Source organism: Falco cherrug, chromosome 2 (assembly GCF_023634085.1).
Source record: "Falco cherrug isolate bFalChe1 chromosome 2, bFalChe1.pri, whole genome shotgun sequence".
In the NCBI taxonomy this organism is placed as follows: Eukaryota; Metazoa; Chordata; class Aves; order Falconiformes; family Falconidae; genus Falco; species Falco cherrug.
Window position 1 is genome coordinate 3,172,579 of NC_073698.1, and position 19,307 is coordinate 3,191,885.

A 19,307-nucleotide genomic window follows, 5' to 3' on the forward strand; every position below is an offset into this window, starting at 1 on the left:
CCTGCTGCTATGTCCATCTTTAAAATTGCAAGTGCAGGCAGAGCTAGTGCAGCCTGGGTATGCACAGCACGGAGCATGGGGACGAGTCCTGGCTTAGCTGTCACTGTCTGGGGCTGTGCTTGGATCAGTAGCAGTTGACAACAACACAACATGACCCATGCACACACCGGTTTTTACCCATCTTCTCTTTGCAGCCCCCTCTTTAATACCCTGCCCTGCAGCTCTGGATCCTGCTGGGCCTGGGAGCTGCTTTCAGAGGGAAGGACCTGGGACCACGTGGCTCTGCAAACACAGACCAGTGAGGTTTGGGTACACAAAGAAGAGAAGAGGTGATTCTTTAGGTCCAGCATATTTAAATGTAGCAAGGAGTCAGGTAAGACATCGAGAAGAGAAATCTCTGTGGACACCTTGTTGTGGCCTTTCAGTAGTTAAAGGGGGCTTACAGAAAGATGGGGACAGACTTTTTGGTCCAGCCTGTTGAGATAGCACAAAAGGGACTGGTTTTAAATTAATAGAGGAGAGATTCAGACTAGATATAAGGAAGAAATTTTTCATGGTGAAGGTGGTGAGGCACTGGGACAGGTTCCCCGGAGAGGTGGTTAATGCCCTATCCCTGGAAACATTCAAGATCAGGCTGGGCAGGGCTGTGAGCAACCTGATTGAGTTGAAGATACCCCTACCCATGGCAGAGATTGGACTGGGCGACCTTTGAAGGTCCCTTCCAACCCAAACCATTTTGTGATTCTATGAAAATCACAGTAATGGCAGCAAAAGTCTGGGAGTGCCCACTGGGAAAAAATGTTTGGGGCATTTTTATACCAGATGAGGTTTGTTTTAAACAAACATAGGTCAGAGATGGCTTGCCTGGAGTAGGTCTTGTGGAGGGGCCAAGATACTGGAAGCTGATTTAGCCCAGATTGCCGGGTGCTGGAAAAGGAACGTGTGAATATTTCCCTTCATGGGTGCCCCGTGCTGCCCGGGCTGAGCTCTGGGCTCCGTACACCATTTTAAGACCTTGAACACACAAGCCTGAAGCAGACTTATGTCCCTGTTTTGCAGCAGATGTGGGTGCAATGACAGCATGGATGTGCTATGGAAAAAAGGAATCAGAGCTGGACTGGTTGGTTACAGACCAAATATCAAACAGGGGTCCAGATTCCTTCCCAAAACCAGTTCAAGTTCACCTCTGTTCACAACTATCTAAAGGTACATGAAGAAGCAGGGTGGTTTATAGGCTCCTAGCAGAAGCACTGAGGCTCAGCATCCAGCTCCACTACGAACCATCCACCTCAGCGTGGCCAAAGCCCTCAGCCTCACTATAGATGGATTCCCACCTGCAAAATGGAGACTGCCACAGCAGCATGTAGGCACCTCGCAAAGGAGAGGCTATCTACTACTCAACAAAGCCCTTTTCCAGCAATAACCTCAAGTTTGTTTGGGAGAGAGGTTTTATGATGCTAAATCTCTTAAGGGTTGCGGTGGAACAGGTTGCATGGCAGGGAGAGGCAGAGAGGCATCTCAGGACATAGCATCTACATCTCTGTTTTATCAGCATCCCCTGACTCAGGAAGCGAAAGCCCGTAATAACATCTCACCGTCACTTGCCATGGAAACAGCTGAGTCAGTTCTGGCAGCAGGCAGGTTAAGCAGTGTGTGACACCATGATGCTCATGCACAGCCCTGGCTGACCAGGTTTGAAAATGAAAATGAAGCCAAGTTTGCTGGGCAGGTGGGGGTGTGCATATGTTGGGCTACTGTCTCTGATAATGACCACATGGTTGGAAATCTCCAAATACATATGCAATTCTTCCCTTTCTCCTTTTCCTGCAAAAAATGGGCTGGGTTCAGGACACAGTATAATACTGGTGCTTCTAATCACCTGTTGCTCACAAGGCCAGCCTTGAATAAACCATGATCACTCTTGAAAGTGGTGTCAGTACTTTCCTGTTCCTCAAGCAATTAAGCATCATATCTGTGATGAAAACTTTGTTTTGAACTCTTCTTTGACCCTCTGGCTTTCAAGGAGAGCACAGAAGTGCCCACAGGCCTCTGATCCACAGCATACTGTAGATCCTCCAGCACCATCCCTTAAACAGCACATCTTCCTAGAAACATTGGTAAGAAATTGGGTGCTTCAAGAAGCACCTCCACCTCTCCAAGTATTACTAGCAAAGCACTAGACCAGTCTGAGGGTGTTTAGGAGCCTTATACCAATGAATCTCCTTGACTTGTGGCTTTCCTCCCCTTTCCTTCAGTTATTCTGTAACATTAACTGGTACCCCTGACCTCCTGGGTTTTGTAATGATGATTTATGGGGATGTTTGCATTGTGGAAAGGCTGAGCACTTTGTCCCTTTGCCTGTTGTGCCTGAGTGCTCATCCACCGCCGCAACGGGACATTTCTGCCTAGTCCTTCCTTCCAGCCACAGTGATGACTGAGCACGCTCTGCGCAAGCACTAAACCACGCAACCTCAACCGCGTTGAGGGAAGAGCAGGTCCTTGCTCTTGTACAGGGGAAAATGTGATATGGATTCTTTCTGGTTGGGGGACAAAGCTGTACCATGGTTTTTCCCTTGTGTGTTGGCCCAGGCTCCAGCTCAGAAGACTATGTTTGAGCAGCTATGGGTCAACTCTGGCAGATCTCTGGCTCACAAAGGCTCCTGCAAATCTGGGCACTGATTGACCTCCCCATCCATACAAAAGCTCAACAGCCACCAAACCCACAGGTAATGTTAAGGTGATGTCCAAGTCCTTTCTTCAATAACTAAGATGCTCTGGCCTGACATGGTGGAGCTGGCACAGAAAGAAAGCACATGCTGGTCTCTTGCAGACAAGAGGTGATTCCTGGAGCAAATATAGGACACAAATTTATGGCAGGGTGTTTGTTTGACCAGTGGCTTTTGTCATGAGCATGCTGAGGTGGGACCTGCTGTGCTGTCTCAGCCCATCCTGCTAAGTCCTGTGCCAGCCTAGCTCTCGCCAACCCCTAGAGCTGCCCCTTCATTAGAGATGCAGGGAGAGTTTTTCATGTCCTCAAAAGCCCCCCCAAGCCATTAGGAAGGGAGGCAGTTGTTTCATTCATGTATTATTTCACTGCAATGCAGCAAAGGAGCCTGCATTAGGCCTCTCCATCAGTCACCCTTCAATTACACCTCGACTGATTGACTCCTCTCTTCTCTTTCCTTTCAAAAGCATGTCACTAATGGGTGAGAGGCTGACTGCACTTCATGTTAATTCAGTTGGCTGGGCCATAGAGCAAGATGAATGTTTTCCTGAGCTAGATTTACTCCCCTGAGAGACCCCTCTCCCCCTTCCTCCCCTTGCCATCTGCTCACGACAAGTGCTCTTGGCTATCCTGCTATCCACCGACACCCATCCATCTCCATCAGCGCAGTTAGCCATGCTGAGCACACCACATAATAAGATCTCTGCTTTCTAATTAGCCCAGTGCATGCTGATTTCCTAGCCATGGGAAAAACAAGGATAAAGTGCTGGAGGGTAGGAAGTGAGAAGATACCTTGTTCTTAAATACCTGTTTGTACCAATCAGGGTTGCTACAGAGCAGGCTGGGAATCAGAAGAAAAGTATTTGGGGCTTTTTTGTTTCTCTGAGTTTTGAGGTTTTGGGAGAGGATTTGTTTGCATTGGACCCTGCACCCAAAAGGTGATTCTTGGTGCAAATAGAGGACCCAAATTAGTGTTTGCACCTGCATGAGTTGATGTGGTGGGGTAATGGGGGATTGCAGCCTGAGCTTCACCCTTCTGGGGTGAGCAGTAAAAGGACCAAGTGCATATGGGGATTTTGCACACAGAGCATACAGTGGCTGCATATGTTCTTCCCTGGTTTCAAGGGGTTTCTACTGACCTGAAGAAGAAACTCTATCTTCAGCCCTGGTGTTAGGCTTTCTGTTGGGTCTCAGTTACTTCAAAGAGAAGAAATCTACACACCAGTATTTTTTTTCCTCCTTATTTCCGCCCCCCCTTTTTTTCCCCTTTTTTTGGTTTTGGTTTTTTTTTTTTGAGAACTGTGAAGGGAATTCAATTTCTTAAGCAACAGGACCATTTATCTCTTTCTGAATTAAGTGGGATTTTTTCCTTGCAAAAAATGCTTGCCATTTTCTAAATAGTGATAGTTAATTCTGTGCCCACTACTGAGGTGTTGCAGCACATCTCACCCTCGAGTTAAAGCCATAATTTCATAGATAATTTATGCCATAATCCCCATCTGGACAGCAATGGCGATGCAGGATATCCAGCTCTAGTACTTTGGATAGCAGGCCTGCTCCTGCAATACGAAAAGCTTGGGGGTTTTGTTCCACTTTGGAAGACCACTAGTTACTGGTGGGTTAATGTGGTCCAGGCAGAGTTTGGGCAGGCTTTAGGACGGTGCAATACCACATGCCACCATCCTGCCCTGCACAACTAAGGTAAGCATCACATGGAGGCTGTGCAGTGACTTCATCTCACATGTAGCTAGCTCAGATACCCCTACCACAGTCCTTCTCCTAACCCTGGCCTGCTTTTCTTTGGTTGGTTTTTTTTTCCTTTAATCAGTCTCTTCCTGAGGCATTGCTTCTTCTTCTGTCCAGATTATCACCTACATCATGGTGTATATGATTCCTATCCCTTCATTTAGATGGTTGTTCTCCCTCCCTAATTCCTCCAAGCTCCCTACCTTCTCCTGTGTGTTATGTTTTTGTGGGGAGTTAAATATAGAATGAGGGGGAAGATTATGGTAAGGGGTGGTAGTTATAAGGTGAGCTATGTGCGATGGACCATACACATCCTGGTTACAGCTGAGAACTTCAACATGGCCTAGGGAAATTGGAGGCATGTTTTGGGAATGGGAAGAATGAAACAGAGATTAAAAGACTCCTTCCCTGTGGCTGCCACACCAGAGGGAGATGAAAGGAGAGGCAAGAGCCCAAGGGGGAGGCCAGGGTAGGTGGCTCCCAATGCTGAGGCAGCAGGGAGGCCATCCCCATCCCTCATGGCTTATTAGTGGTTCTGTTCCACCAAGGGTCTGCAGAGATGTAGGCTTTCAAGTTCAGCTCCCAGAGTTTTCCTGTGGCAGTGCCTGCAGAAATCAGAAGCACTGGGTAGAAATCAAGCCACCTATCAGCTATTTTTTTCTGTAGAAGAGGGGAAAATTGAGCCACCCAGTTGCCAGGATGTCCAGGATGCATGGGAGAACATATTGCCTCCTCCTTGCATGATGGGCACATGTGTGGTTTGGGACCATCTCTACATGGAAGCAAGCAGAGGTTTTTTTCAGCCACCAAATCCCTACATTATGGTTTTTTTAACAGAACTTGGAGCTCGCACAGGTTCTTTGAATTCTACCAGGGCACAAGCACAGGTATATCTTCTGTGAAAATGAGTTTAGAGAGCAAATAGGGGACAGGCCATGACCTTCAATAATGATTTAACCCACAAGTTCATAATGTTTAAGCTACATCCCAGGTACAAACTGCTCTCAGTTTTACTGAGATGGGGCAGATAAATGGTGGGACCAGTGTGTTGGTCTCAAATACATCCAGGAATCCTGAAGCATCTATGGGGGGAATCTCACTGAGGATGAGATGTTTGTTGGCAGCTGTTTGGTACCAGGGCTATGTTGAGGAATGACACATGTATTGACAGATGGGAAAAGAGACTACTGACAGCATGTTTTCAAAGCTGCTTGCTTTTACTTTGTCTATTATGTCTATTTGTCTACTTTTTGTTGCTAGTGTATTTATTCTGCTGAAGGAAAAGACCTCTCCTCAGATATGGCTGCATTCTCTGCTAGCATACTGGAGTTAAAAGCAAGGGAGGCTTGGGTTTCTCAAGCCAGTAGTTGCTCTTGCTGCAGTAGAGCTGAAGATGCTGCTAAGAGCAATCTGGAGAGTGATTTGCTGGGGACACTGGACTTGGAGAGAAGAGAGCTGATGAGGGGGGACTAAACGCACAAAGCGAGACTGCTGCTGACTTGCTGGCTCTTCCTGGGCAGGGAGCTGCTGTGACCACCAGACCAGCACCCTCATGGGATTGCAGGGTAACCCAGGCTGGAAGACGCCTCCTGGAGAACATCCAACCATGTCCTCCTGGGAGAGTGAATGCTGTGGCCAGCTTGTATGGGTTTGCATTATCATTACAGTGCCTGAAATAGTCTTGTTCAGGTGATGACAGCAATGGATGGCTGAAGGTGAAGTTCATCTGTGCCTGCTGCCTTTAGAAACAAATAGGAAGATATCCCACCTTCCAAAGCAATTGATTGCCCCCATGTGCTTGGCATGTTCCAAGCTTGATTTTATGGATGTTGCTTTTTCCCCCATTGCACATCAGCCCTGACACACATTAAAAATCAGTCTGTCAAAAATTATGCCTTGCTGGGAAATACCTTTGTAGCATAAAGCGAAGGATCAGCAGAGATTCATGATCCTAGGAAGGCAAAGAAAGGCAAACAATTCTACTGGCAAGTCTGGGCAGGGAGTTCAACTGTATGTTGACAAGGATGGGATGTTGTGGGATTTTTTTTTTTTTTTGAAGCAAAACTGCGCTACACAAAAGTGAAGAGCTCTCACCTGGCAATGATGTCCACTGGAAGAGGCTCATTAATGCTGAGTCTTAAATCCTCTCAGTCCTATGTGTGAAAGAGGAGAAAAAGCAGTAAGCGGTGCAAATTGCCAGGTGTGTGAAGCTCAGAGAAAGATATACCCATGCAAGCTTTTACAGACCTGGTAAGAAACCATCAGTAGAGTTCATGAAATTAGAGTTGATATTATTTCCCTTTTATGCTCTATGGAACAGAAAGAGATAAATTGCTGACTGGAAGCTGATGACTGTCTAGGGATGAGGGATGTTAACTCACATTTCATTTGGGTAAATAGAGGGCAGTCACAGCCAGTATCAGACTGTGTGTGGGGTTCACCTGCACGTGTCTGTAACTGCAGTCAGTGTTTCTGCAGAGCTAATTTCCATAGAAATGTTATGATTTAAATTAACTGTATGGAAAAATGTAGGAAAGAAGTGGCTCTTTGAAATAAGTTGTGCAAATAATAAGAAGACAGTAATTCACAGTCAAGAAATAGGATCATTCTTGGTTAAAAACATATAAAACAGCTGCAGCTTAAATTGCTAAAGCCATTGAGGTAAATTGTTTGACAAGGGGTGGCAGGATTTATTAGAGGCCAGATCTTTCCATTTGCCTCCCTATACTCCCAGCTTGGATGGAGATGGGATTTTGTAATGGGAATGAATTGCGACTTGGTCTTGCAGACAATCATGGGTTTAGAGATGAGAAAACATCTGTCCATCCTCCATCTGACACTCATCTCCCTCCAGCCTCTGACAGATGCGCTGATTTATAAATTCACTCACTGCTGACAAGACCAAATCCCATCCAGAAGAGCAGTGTCAAAGAAGGACAATTAAGCAGTTATGCCAGCACAAATGACCAAATACTTCAGCAGCTGAGACAATCTGAACAGATTTGTATTAAGGAATGAAGATGGAAAGGCCATATGGTACACAACCAAAACAGAGGATGCGTTATATGAATTTCCATTCTGAATGGGCAGAGACACTCATGGCTCTGTCTGTAAAGAGAAAAATCTTGTAAATATCAGCTCTTTGGGGAGGTGCTCAGACAGCATGATCCAGTTTTACCCTAGTTTTCTAGCTGTCAGGTATTTGCAGGGCATGCTTTTGCATTCCTTTTTCATCTGCTCAACAGTCCGCATGGCAAGATGCTAGATGCACAAACTTCTCCCATCAGCTCCCACCAACTTGGGGTTGCCACTCTCATTTTTGGGTACCCCTGCTCTGCTGCTGTGCTTTGTCGTATAATAAATGTGTTTCCTCCAGAAAGATCTGGATATCAGATTCTTGGTTTTCACTAAGCCTCTGCTGGGTCAAGGCTTCCCCTCTGCCTTCTGTTGTGGTGTCGGGAGAAGCAATTCATACACTGAATTTTACTTTTCTTCAAAGGGAGGGAAAATCTTGGCTCTAAAAGCGATGACCATTTCAGTCATTAAAGCTGCAAGTGATCAGCTTGCAAAAGGCCTCGTGAAAGTGTGAGCTGTGTTTAATAGCATTTGGATGTGATTTATGGCTCTATTCTGAGACATCAGCAAAGAAATTACCTCCAGAAATAAGCAGATCTGACCAGAAGTGGCTCATGTGCTAAAGCACAGGCTCTGCTGTACTGATCCAGTGTTGACCTGTGGTTCATGGACTGCAAATAAGCTATAAAGCCACAGAGAAGAAAGCAAGTGTATTGTGCACTAATATGACCCCATTACTGAAGGTCTAGAGACATCACCAAGGGTTGGTCCCGACTACCACCAGTACCTGGAAGCTGATGTGGAATTGTACCAATTATCTTTAAGACTGATATTTTAATTAAATTTTTTACAGTCATCACTGTAAAACTGTGCTTTTCTAGAGCAATCAACTCATTTCTGGCAGGACAGAATATTCTGCTTATTCCCCCACATTCATATACACTCCTGCATTGATTGCCAAACAGCAGATATGAAATACAACATATTTTCAAATGGCTTAGATGCTCTTTAGATTGAAAATTATCTGGGAAAGCTCTACTGCCTTGCTCATACATGACTTTTTGAATGAAGCACATTCTTCCACCCAGCCTGAATGTCAGAGGCAGGAGTTAAAAGAGGGGTCAACAGGGGAGAGATGGAGTCAGTGCCATGAAATGCCCAAGGTAATTGGTTATCTTCTCTGGGGAGGAATGAGCTGTGCACATGGGATCATGAAGGGAGTGGGACATGTCCTTCAAAGATGGCATCTTGGAAGAATTTAGCAGCCAGATTTTCCTGCTGGGCAAAATGTCTGAAGCAAATCTTGTGGTTTTGCCCCAAACTAAGCCAGTCTCATGCGAGTTCAGATAGCTTTTCCCTGTGAAGACCAGAAATTTTAGTTGCAAGATTTTAGCACTAAGATTTTAGCTGCACATTGAAATCTTGATGTGCAAGGAAGGGAGAGGAAAGCAGCTCAAGAGACAGTGGTTGGAGCTGTAAGACAGTATCTTTCTCTTTGTCTCTTCCTTAGAAACAGGTAAAACAGGTTGAAACTCACAACAATAATAAAGGCAAGTAAAGTTTCTGGAAATCTCAGCTAAGGATTTAAAGGCAATAAATAAACAGCATCTTTGGAGAGGAGCAACAGGCAGTTCTGAATGGAGGTGAGTGTGTGAAAACACTGTGGGGTCAGGGAGGCCCAAATTTTGCATGTGTCAAGGTCTAAACATCCCAGTGTTTTCATCCAAGTTTCTCTTTATGCAAAGAAGGAGAAGAAAAATGCAGAGAGCCTTGCTAATGGAAAGATTCAATAACTGTAATTTCAGCTTGGCTTTCTCGTAGTTTCAAAACAATTTCCCCATAATATCAGGAAAATACATGGCCTTTCTTGAGGTAGCAGAAGCACCATATAAATCAAGGTTTTAACTGAGTTGCACAGATTTGCCAGTATTTCAGATTTGATTTTTCTGCTGAGCTGGAGTCAGACTGAAAACAGTGATGCAAGGAAACAAAAACAAAACCTGAACACAAAACCAGACAGGTATTAGACTACAAATATTCATTAGTGAATCATATCCATAAAAAGGAAATGAGTCACAAACCTAATGCCCTAAGAAGCAGCCTCCTCGGGACACAGTTTAATCAGAATCTTCAAGGACCAAATATTTGTTTTATAGGTGTGTTTTTTCACCAAAAGTGTCCCTTTTAATAAATGGGTTAAATATGACTGACTCTGAGCTTGTTGTTATAGATGGGGTGAGAAATGCACAGAGGACAGGCATGTGGTCATGCAACATCCCTTAAGGCTGACCCTAAGCAGCCCGTGAGTGTTCTGGGAAAAGATTTTTCCAAACTGTTCCAGATGTTCTGCTTGCAGCTGGCTGATACAGGCCCTGGGGGCATGTGGAGGCTCTCCAGGATAGCCTCAGACCCTTCACCCTGAGCACCTACTGTGAATAAAAAGACATTTCCTAGGGTAAAGTACCTGCTCAGACATCTCTGGGCATACATGTGATCCTATCCTAAGAGCAGACCTTGGCTGTGATTCTTCTCACCCAGCTTCAAGCCCAACAAAGCAGAGATCTCCCCTGAGCTGGTCATCCCAGGACTGACAAACCACAATTATTCGGAATTTCAGGAATTTACCACTCTCTTAGCTTTCTAATATTGTAACTTCACCCCATGTCCTGGTTTCAGCTGGGATAGAGTTAATTTTCTTCTTAGTAGCTGATGCAGTGCTGTGATTTGGATTTGGTGTGACAGCAATGTTGACAGGACACTGATGTTTTTAGTTGTTGCTGGGTGATGTTTATACTAAATCAAGGACTTTTCAATTCCTTGGGCCCTAGCCAGGGAGAGGGCTGGAGGAACACGGGGAATGGGGAGGGGGCACAGCCAGGACAGGTGACCCAAGCTAGCCAAAGGGATGTTCCATACTATATGATGTCATGCTCAGTATATAAACTGGGGGAAGAAGAAGGTGGGTGGATGGGATGGGACACAACATCCGACATTATGGCATTTGTCTTCCCAAGTCCCCATTATGCGTGATGGAGCCCTGCTGTCCTGGGGATGGCTGAACATGGGAAGTAGTGAATCAATTCCTTGTTTTGCTTTTCTTGCATGCTTTTACTTTACCTATTAAATTGTTCTTATCTCAACCCTTGACCCCATCCCTTGGGTGAGTGGGGAGTGCACAAGGAGCTGCGTGGTGCTGGGTTGCTGGCTGCGGTTAAACCATGACAATCCAATATGATCTTCACCCACAGATAAATACTGAATGTCTGCACAGGAGATGAAGCACCAGGCAATATTTCTGAGAGTGAGAGCTCTCCAAGCTCCCATTTCGTGCATGGGGAAACTGAGGCAGATGGTAAGTTGACTTTCCCAAAATTACAAAGGGACTCACAGACTTAGGAAATTGCAGTTAAGCCACAATGGCTGCCTCTGCATTTGCTAACTATCGTCATTAGCCCCTGGAGTAGAAAGTGCCCCCTTAGCCTCAGTGGAAGTCATAAAGATGCAGTCAAAGCTGAGCACCCACCAGCCAGCAAATCTGTGGCAGCTTGTGATGAACACTCTAAACATCTTCATATGAAAGGCTTTGCACCTTCCCCAAAACATATGTTCATTATCATTTCCCACCTTGGAGTGATGGTGTTGGGCTGTGTCCATCTGCAGCAGAAGGCTCCTTCTCAGCATGGATATGCAGCAAGCAACAGGGAGCTCCTTGAGGAACTTGGGCTTGGAGCAGACAGTGAGACAAACCATGACCATACAACCTCCCCTTCCTTGTTTGGTGCTTATATCTCCCTGTGGCAAATGTAAAGAAGTGAAGCCTCATTGATTGCTTAATATTTAAATGATGCCTTAGACTTTAAACAAAAGATGTGTAGGCTGCTGGAGGAGGTTTAGGCCTGGGTTGCAGGACACCTGCTGTGCCCAAAGGCTGGGATGCAGGTCTGCAGAGGCATTTTCTTCTATCTTCTCCTCCTCCATCCCTTCCCCAGAGCATGAGGGTATTTAATGGGATGAGGATGGCCATCCCACTCACGCACTGGCCATGGTATGCCCCTTCAGATTGCTCCTCTCAGCACCCACTCACCTACAAAACCCTAAATACAGGGTGTGCTGGGCATCTCCATTTGAGCTGTGGCACTGCTAGAGATGGGATTTGGCCTCATCATCTTCCCTCCCCACCACATTAGCATCCAGAGGAGGGTGCATCCATTTGGAAAGGCACTGGCTGCAGGTCGAGTTGTTCAGCCCAGTAAAGTTAAGGTTGATGGTTTCTTAGTGGCAGCTCATGCTGGGCGACACATGGTGGTGTCAGATTGACTGGTGCAGAGAGACAAAATGGGAATGGATGACTCTTCCCAAGGTCTGGTTTTATTCCCTTCTGTTTCCCGTTACTGGACAACTCGCTGTTGCTGCGTTTCAATATAAAAGTTGTTTTTTAGGATCACTGGGAAAGGGCTACATTGACTTGCTTTGTTCTGTTTGAAACAGAAGATACTAGAATTATTTTTAATTTACCTGGCTCTGTGCAGTCATCATCTGCTTTCCAGAACATGGCTGTGTTGCTAATGTGTGTTAGGACCATCATTTTACTGATGGGGAAACTGAGGCATGGGCAGTGATTGTGACATTCCCCAGGGCACAGGGTTTATTGTTGGGATCTTAAATCCCTGTAACTGGTTCCTGTGCTTCATCCCTAAGCCAGTTGCAGGGAAATTGCACTTCACAGATGCAGTCTTACTGAGTGCCTTTGTGCACTGCTCTGGAAATGGCTTTTATGAAAGCTAATTAGTACGGAAAAACAATTACTGAAACTAGGAAGAGAAGTAATGATCCATGTGGTCCTCCAGGCTGACTGGTCAAGCAGAAACACAGTGCATTTTGGGCCATATAAGTAAAGCCATTAACCAAAATTTATGGATGCAGAAATCAGGAGGCTTTCTGGGAAAAATCATGGAGAAACACATTTCCACAGGATGTAAAATGGAGTCAGAGGTGATCGAACAAGGCTGGCCAGTTTTGCCCTGCAGAAGTCAGTGGGGAAAGTGAACAACCAGGTGGCCAGATGTTACTTAACTGCTACCAAGCTCTTTCACATCATTAGGAGGTATTTTTTCTAGGGACATGAAGTAGGACCAGTGATTCCCTTAGTATTACTAGATACAGGAACAGCCTGAGGCAAGCCCTGCTTAAACGGATGACCTGAGGCACAGAAAGTTGTGGTGACCTCTTCATGGCTGTAAAGAAACTCTGCAAAACCATCACCAGTGCTCTGCTCTCCACTGAGGCTGCAATACCAACCTTCAGCCACCAGTCTGTCAAAGAAATCTCATGTGAGAATTAATTAACTTACTGCTGCTTGTATCTGTGTCTTCCTACAGCCCATACCTGTGTTTCAGCCCATAGCAAGGCTGCTGTTGGGATCAAATTTAACTCAAGTCCTCACTCCTGTGGAAATGCGGCATTAACTGTGCAGCAAGGAAGTATGTCCTGGAGCATAGGCTGATGGACAGTCCATCTTAGGAGGCACCTGAACATCCTCCTTTAAAATCTAGCAAGCAGCAAGATGCTCTAACACCACCTCAAAATGCCACAAATAAGAGATGTCCCCAGAGCCACAAGAAGGTGCAGGCTTGATAGCTGGAGTACATGGGACATCTGGGTCATCTCCTGCTCCAGAAGGATTGAGAACTTCATCCTTCATTTTTTTTCATTCATGTCAGCCTGCTGCGTCAATACATAAATGCAATCCGGTGCAGCAGAAATGCTCTCAATGGTATCCAGCCACAGTGGGGAGATATTAGTCCTGTATGTTATACAATGGAGCAAGGATAGGAGTGATGTCCTGCTTCATAGTGAGATGTAACGAGGATTTGGCTCATCAGTTCGCAGTCAGGGTGCCTATCTGTGATAGTAACTCTATGGTCGCCCCTGCTGAAGAGCTGGCTGCCATGGCTGTGAGCTCTGGGTGCTTCCCACCCATCTTGCCGCCCATGGCATGGACAAAAGTGTCTGCACTATGCCCTGGAGGAGCTGAGCCAACGCAGAGCAGACTGCTCCAGATTGATTCCTCCTGTCTCTCCCTCATCCAAAAAGCCTGCACAGTTACTGCATGTATGAGATAAGGCTTTTGGGGAAGGAGGAGTTAGGATGTTGGAAATCTTCTAACGGGGCACTAAACCTGCTAGACATGCCTGGTTCAGAGAGCTCAGTGAGAACATGAGAGGGACAGGATGTGATGGATGGATGATTGGTTGTAATAAACCCAGAGCAAACCCCACCTCACGCTTCTGCAGCTCCTTGGGGGTCCTTAAGTCTCTTCCCTCCCAGTCTTCCTCTCCAGTACTGAGCTCTAAAAGAGAAGAGCAGCTCTGCCATAATTAAAACAGTATGGTCCAGTGAACCACAAGGAGAAAGGCACCAGGGTGGCAGATGGCAACAGTGGGGTCTCTGCATGTGAAGTGTCTCCTTTAGGGAGTTTTAGCTGTTCTCTAGGGCCACCTGAGTGGCTGGGAGGGATGAGTAGGTAGAGGGGATTTTGAGATGTAGACATCCTTCAGCTACTGCATGGACATGTCTACTCCAAACAACCTGCAACAGGTCCCAGCTTTCAACAGTAACTGCACAATCAATTGCACACAACCCTGTGTGCAAACTTTCATGTTTTGAGCACAGAGGAGGCTTGCAAATGCATCTGCACTGACAACTCATGCAAATTAGGGCCAGAGAGATGAATGCACTCATTTGGTAAGTCAAGCTTAAGATTTTTCCTAAAGGGATGCATGGTAGATGCCTCTACCAGAGGTTAATAAATCTTGTAAATTAATAGCCTGGATGATCTAATAATAGCTCCTTTTTTATTTTGTAAGTAGTGTGATTTTAGAGGCTATTTAATGGCTTTGAATAATAAACAACAGCTCTCCAAATGGAAAAAATTCTTATGCAAAATGGAAATGAAATCCATTGAGATTTTTCATGTAGGGAAAGGGAGAGGAGAAATAGAAGATTAGCTCATTCTATATTTTACCTCCCCATGAATGGCTACTTTTTGCTAGACAGGGAGCATACCCAAAATACTGGGTTCATATTTGTGCTGGACTCAGTAACATGAACCAGGAACTGATTGCACCCATCAGTATGGGTCTGAGAGGCTTCAAGGCTGTGTGGTCCTGGGTGCATGCTGCTGGACTCTATAAAGGCACTTTGGCTTTAGAGATGATTTTGGGGGTCTTTGAATTCTGTTTTGGGTAGTAAAGTTAGGGATTTAGATGCTGGGGTAGCTCCCTTTCCTGAATGATGTGTTGCTGTGACCCCAAAGCCTGTTCTAACCATTGCCACAGAAGGTGTGATGGTGGCATTTTCAACCCACCCAGACCTGTCTCATCTTCCACACGATGTGTTCACTCCATTGCCCCCTAGGCTGCCTTTTCTCAGTGTGACATCACCATGACCTCATGGACCAGATACAACTTATTATCTTTGTGTCAGTCACCCAACTGTGCCTGCTGCTCATGAGCTTGGGATCACAAAATTGTTTAGGTTGGAAAAGACCTTTAAGATCATCAAGTCCAACCATAAACCTAACACTGCCAAGTCTACCACTAAGCCCTGTCCCTAGGTGCAAAAGGGACAAGGCAGGCTCTAGATGAGCTGAGCTGTCCCCCAAAAACAACTCTGGAGGACATGTCCACTAGCCATAGTCCAGCCCTGCAACCCCTTGCCCACCATGGGAAGAGCCACAGGCTGCCTCTTGCTTCCAGATGAGAAGTGAAGGGGAGGAAAGAGTTAAATGCCAGTCACTTTCTGCAGTAAATTATCTGCCTGCTGTGATTCAGCAGGCATTCATCATCCATTCATCACAGCCAGAAAAGCCTGTACCTGTCTTGCTCTAGCAGCAATAGCTGAAAGGCTGAGTGGCTTGTTCTGCTCCACAGACAGGCTGGGTTACCTCTTGTGCTTGCCCCATGCTTTAATTTTGATCAATAATTGCACAGTCCATCTCTGTCTCATTCTTGTCTTATTACTGAGGTGTTATTTGGAGACCTTGTTTCCTAAAAAAGTGGCCAGACTCTACAAAATGCTCATGGGACAAGGGATCTCTGAATATCTTTAGCCCAGCACCTGCTCAGAGCAGGATTAATCCCAACTCTGCACAAGGGTGGACATGTTTTGTCTAGCCATGTCTCTTGATGGTGGTGCCAAGAGGCAATGGGCACCAACTGAAATATATACATTTAAATGTAAGAAAAAACTTCCAGTGCATCAAACACCAGAACAGTTTGTTCAGAGGGGCTCGGGAATCACCGTCCTCAGAGAGATTTGAAACCCAACTGGACAATGGATTTGATCGACCTTCTCCAGCTGACTCTGCTTTGAGCAGAGGGTTTGGACTAGATCATGTCCAGAGGTCCCTGCCCACCTCAGTGATTTGATGATTCTGTGATTTTCTGAAAAATGACCTCTTTACAATCTGGTGCTGAAAATATTGGCCAGATGTACTGGATGAGGAGTAGTTCTGTGGGTTTTCAGGCATCTTAGACTGATGTGTGCAACTGCCTACACTTCTTAAGCTTTGTGGAGAAATATAGGCTCCTCCAAGTAAATTTGAATCTCCCACAGCTTTGGTTTTACACGGCCCAGTTTCTAGCAGTAATATTGGCTTAAGGACATCCCTCCTTCCTCTCCCAGCTGAGAAGACTATTTGTTTAATCTGACCAGGTCTGGACTGTGAATGGACAGAGTGGAGCGACAGGGACAGTATTGCCACCAAAACCTTTGTGTTGTGGGACCAAGCCTTAAAGTACATTCAGACTTGGTTTCTCCCATGGGAACCTGTATCTCTTTGGGAGATGGTATAGGATACATACCTGGGAGCTGGACTCAGTGATCCTTATGATCCCTTTCAACTTGAGATATTCTATGATTCTATGATCCATGGAGGGGAAAACAGGGTAAACAGGGCTGTTTCTCAGCAGCCTTGGGGGGACTGGTGCTGCTGGCTAATTGCTGCATCTGCATGCAATATTTGTTGTCACCATTTTAAATGAAATCTTGTCACAGACTCCATGCAGACTGACACTGTGTTTTTCTCATGAATAACTCAGAATAATTATCAGTCTTAAACATTGACTAATCCTCATAACATCTCAGAGGGAAAAAAAGGAATCATCTCTGCTGTATATGTATCACTATTGAAGTAAAAAGATCAAATCACATGTCCAAGATGAGGCATTAAATGAATGGCAGAGGAACGGAATTATGGGTTTTCTGGCTTCCAGGTCATACTTCGCATCATATTTGTGGCATTGAGTTTCTTAAGAGTTAGGGAAAAATAAGTACATTAATATGGGAAAAACAGAACTGCAAGAATAGATGTTATTCTGGGAAGAAAGTGGGAAATGCAGAGGAGCCCCAGGAAGGGACCATCTTCTACATTTCTGGTTTGACTTGAGGCTGGAAGTGCTGAAAATATCACAGGTGGGCTCAGGCTGTGCCAGCATTTCCAGAAATCTGCTGCCACCTCAGGGACTGAGATCAGAGAAGATTTTGGAAAAGAACCTAAATCGTTATCAAATGAGACAGCAAACATTTTAGCCAAACCCCATAACTTTCTGTTCCTTAACGGAGACAAATTTCTTTCAGAAGGAATAAAACAGAGTGGATTGATAAGGAAGTGCTGAATGGAGGGAGAGAGATTCTGTTGCCAGTTACAGGCAAATATGGGTATTTTTTTAAAATTCCTGGTTCCTGGAGTCATGTCAGACCCCCAGCTTGCATTTCTGATCATCTCACCCTGCACACTTTTGTTTTTCAAAACAATCTTAAAAATTACATGGGAGGCCCCCGAATATTCATATCAGCAACCCACACTTTTATGAGCAAAAAAGCCTCCAAAACCTAGTTTTTATAGACAGTCCCTTGAGCCGGAGAGGACAAGAGTGTGAAGTTTTAGTTTCTGACAAGCTGTTGGGGAGGCAATGAGGAGGAGGGCAGCAACCTCAGCACAAGAAGGAGGAAACAATGGAGACCTACTCCAGCATGAGCATGTCTTGTCTGACCTGCCCAAGCCAGGTGGCAGCAGGGACCTACAGGCTGTCAGGAGCCAAATGCTGAGAGGCTGTCCCTGTCCCTCATGTTGGGGCAAGGACATGTTCCTTGTGGTCAGTACCATTCCTTGGCAGTGACTCTGTCGTCACACCATTTCATCCCACTGGCCCTGGATCGGCAGCAAAAAGCACCTTTTCATGGAAACACAGAATGACTTGGGCTGGAAGGGACCTTCAAGACCAGCCAGTCCCACCCCCTGCCCCGGGCAGGGCCCCCTCCCCCCAGCCCAGGCTGCTCCCAGCCCCCTCCAGCCTGGCCTTGAGCCCTGCCAGGGATGGGGCACCCACAGCTGCTCTGGGCAGCCTGGGCCAGCGCCTCGCCGCCCTCACGGGGAAGGGTTTCTTCCTCATGTCCAACCTAAATCTCCCCTCTCTCAGCTTCAAGCCATTCCCCCCTGTCCCACCACTCCCTGCCCTTGCCCAAAGCCCCTCCCCAGCTTTCCTGTCGGCCCCTCCAGGCACTGGGAGCTGCTCTAAGGTCTCCCCGCAGCCTTCTCCTCCCCAGGCTGCACAGCCCCAGCTCTCCCAGCCTGTCCCCACAGCAGAGGGGCTCCAGCCCTCTGACCAGCTCCGTGGCCTCCGACGGGCCCGCTCCAACAGGTCCGTGTCCTTCTGAAGCTGAGGACCCCCGAGCTGGACGCAGCGCTGTGGGGGGGTCTCAGCAGAGGGGAGCAGAGGGGCAGAGCCCCCTCCCCCGCCCTGCCGGCCACGCTGCTGGGGATGCAGCCCAGGGCACGGGCGGCTTTCTGGGCTGCGAGCGCACATTGCTGGGTCATGACCAGTTTTTATCCACAGTATCCCCAAGTCCTTCTCCATTTCCACTTCATTTTTCTTTGCCAGCCTTCCCCTCCTACCCATTCATAATCCACAAATTTGCAGAAAAGAAATCTCCGCTGCGAAATTGCCTTTCTCCATAGAGAAGGAAGAGGGAGGGAGACCCTACAAGTGAAAATTTCTTGTGATTTAAAGCATTATTATAACAGTTTCACGTTTCCAAGAGGAAATATTTTTTGTGGCATAAGTAGGGCCACAAATTGTCTATTTGAATGTTGCCTGAGGCAAAAGTGGATTTCCAAGTGCAATTTTTACTGAGGTCCTTGAAAGCACTGGAGGTGGTGCCAGCTGGTACTCACTTGTCCTGTGTTTGCTTGTTGTGATTAAATGTGGCAGGATGTTTTTCCCAATGAGCACAAGGAGCCCATCAGCTTTTCCAAAAATGAAGTCTCATCTGCACAGATGCGCTCTTGGCTTGCTTCATGTTACCACTAAAATGAAATCCAAACCACATCTTGTCAGGTGATTGAAAAACTCAGAATTATATATTGCAACTCATGTATTTCAAAGTACATTCATAACACTCTGTTCATCTTTCTGATTTCAGACAATTTGCCCTTTTTTCCTCTTTGGCTAAGGAATGAATTGTTTGGTATGTCTCCTTCCTCTGCATGGACGAACGAGGTAAATGAGATGAACCAAGAGGGAAAATGCAGCCTGAAAAAATGTGGATAATATCTAGGAGCTTTCCTGCAAGAGCCAATATGATATCTAAAATACTTCGGTTTGTAACACAGAAGAAGACTGCCCAGAGTCAAAACTTTCTCTGTTCAGTGTCCACAATTAGAAATGCTAAAAAAGTGCCAAAAAGGAAAGTATATATC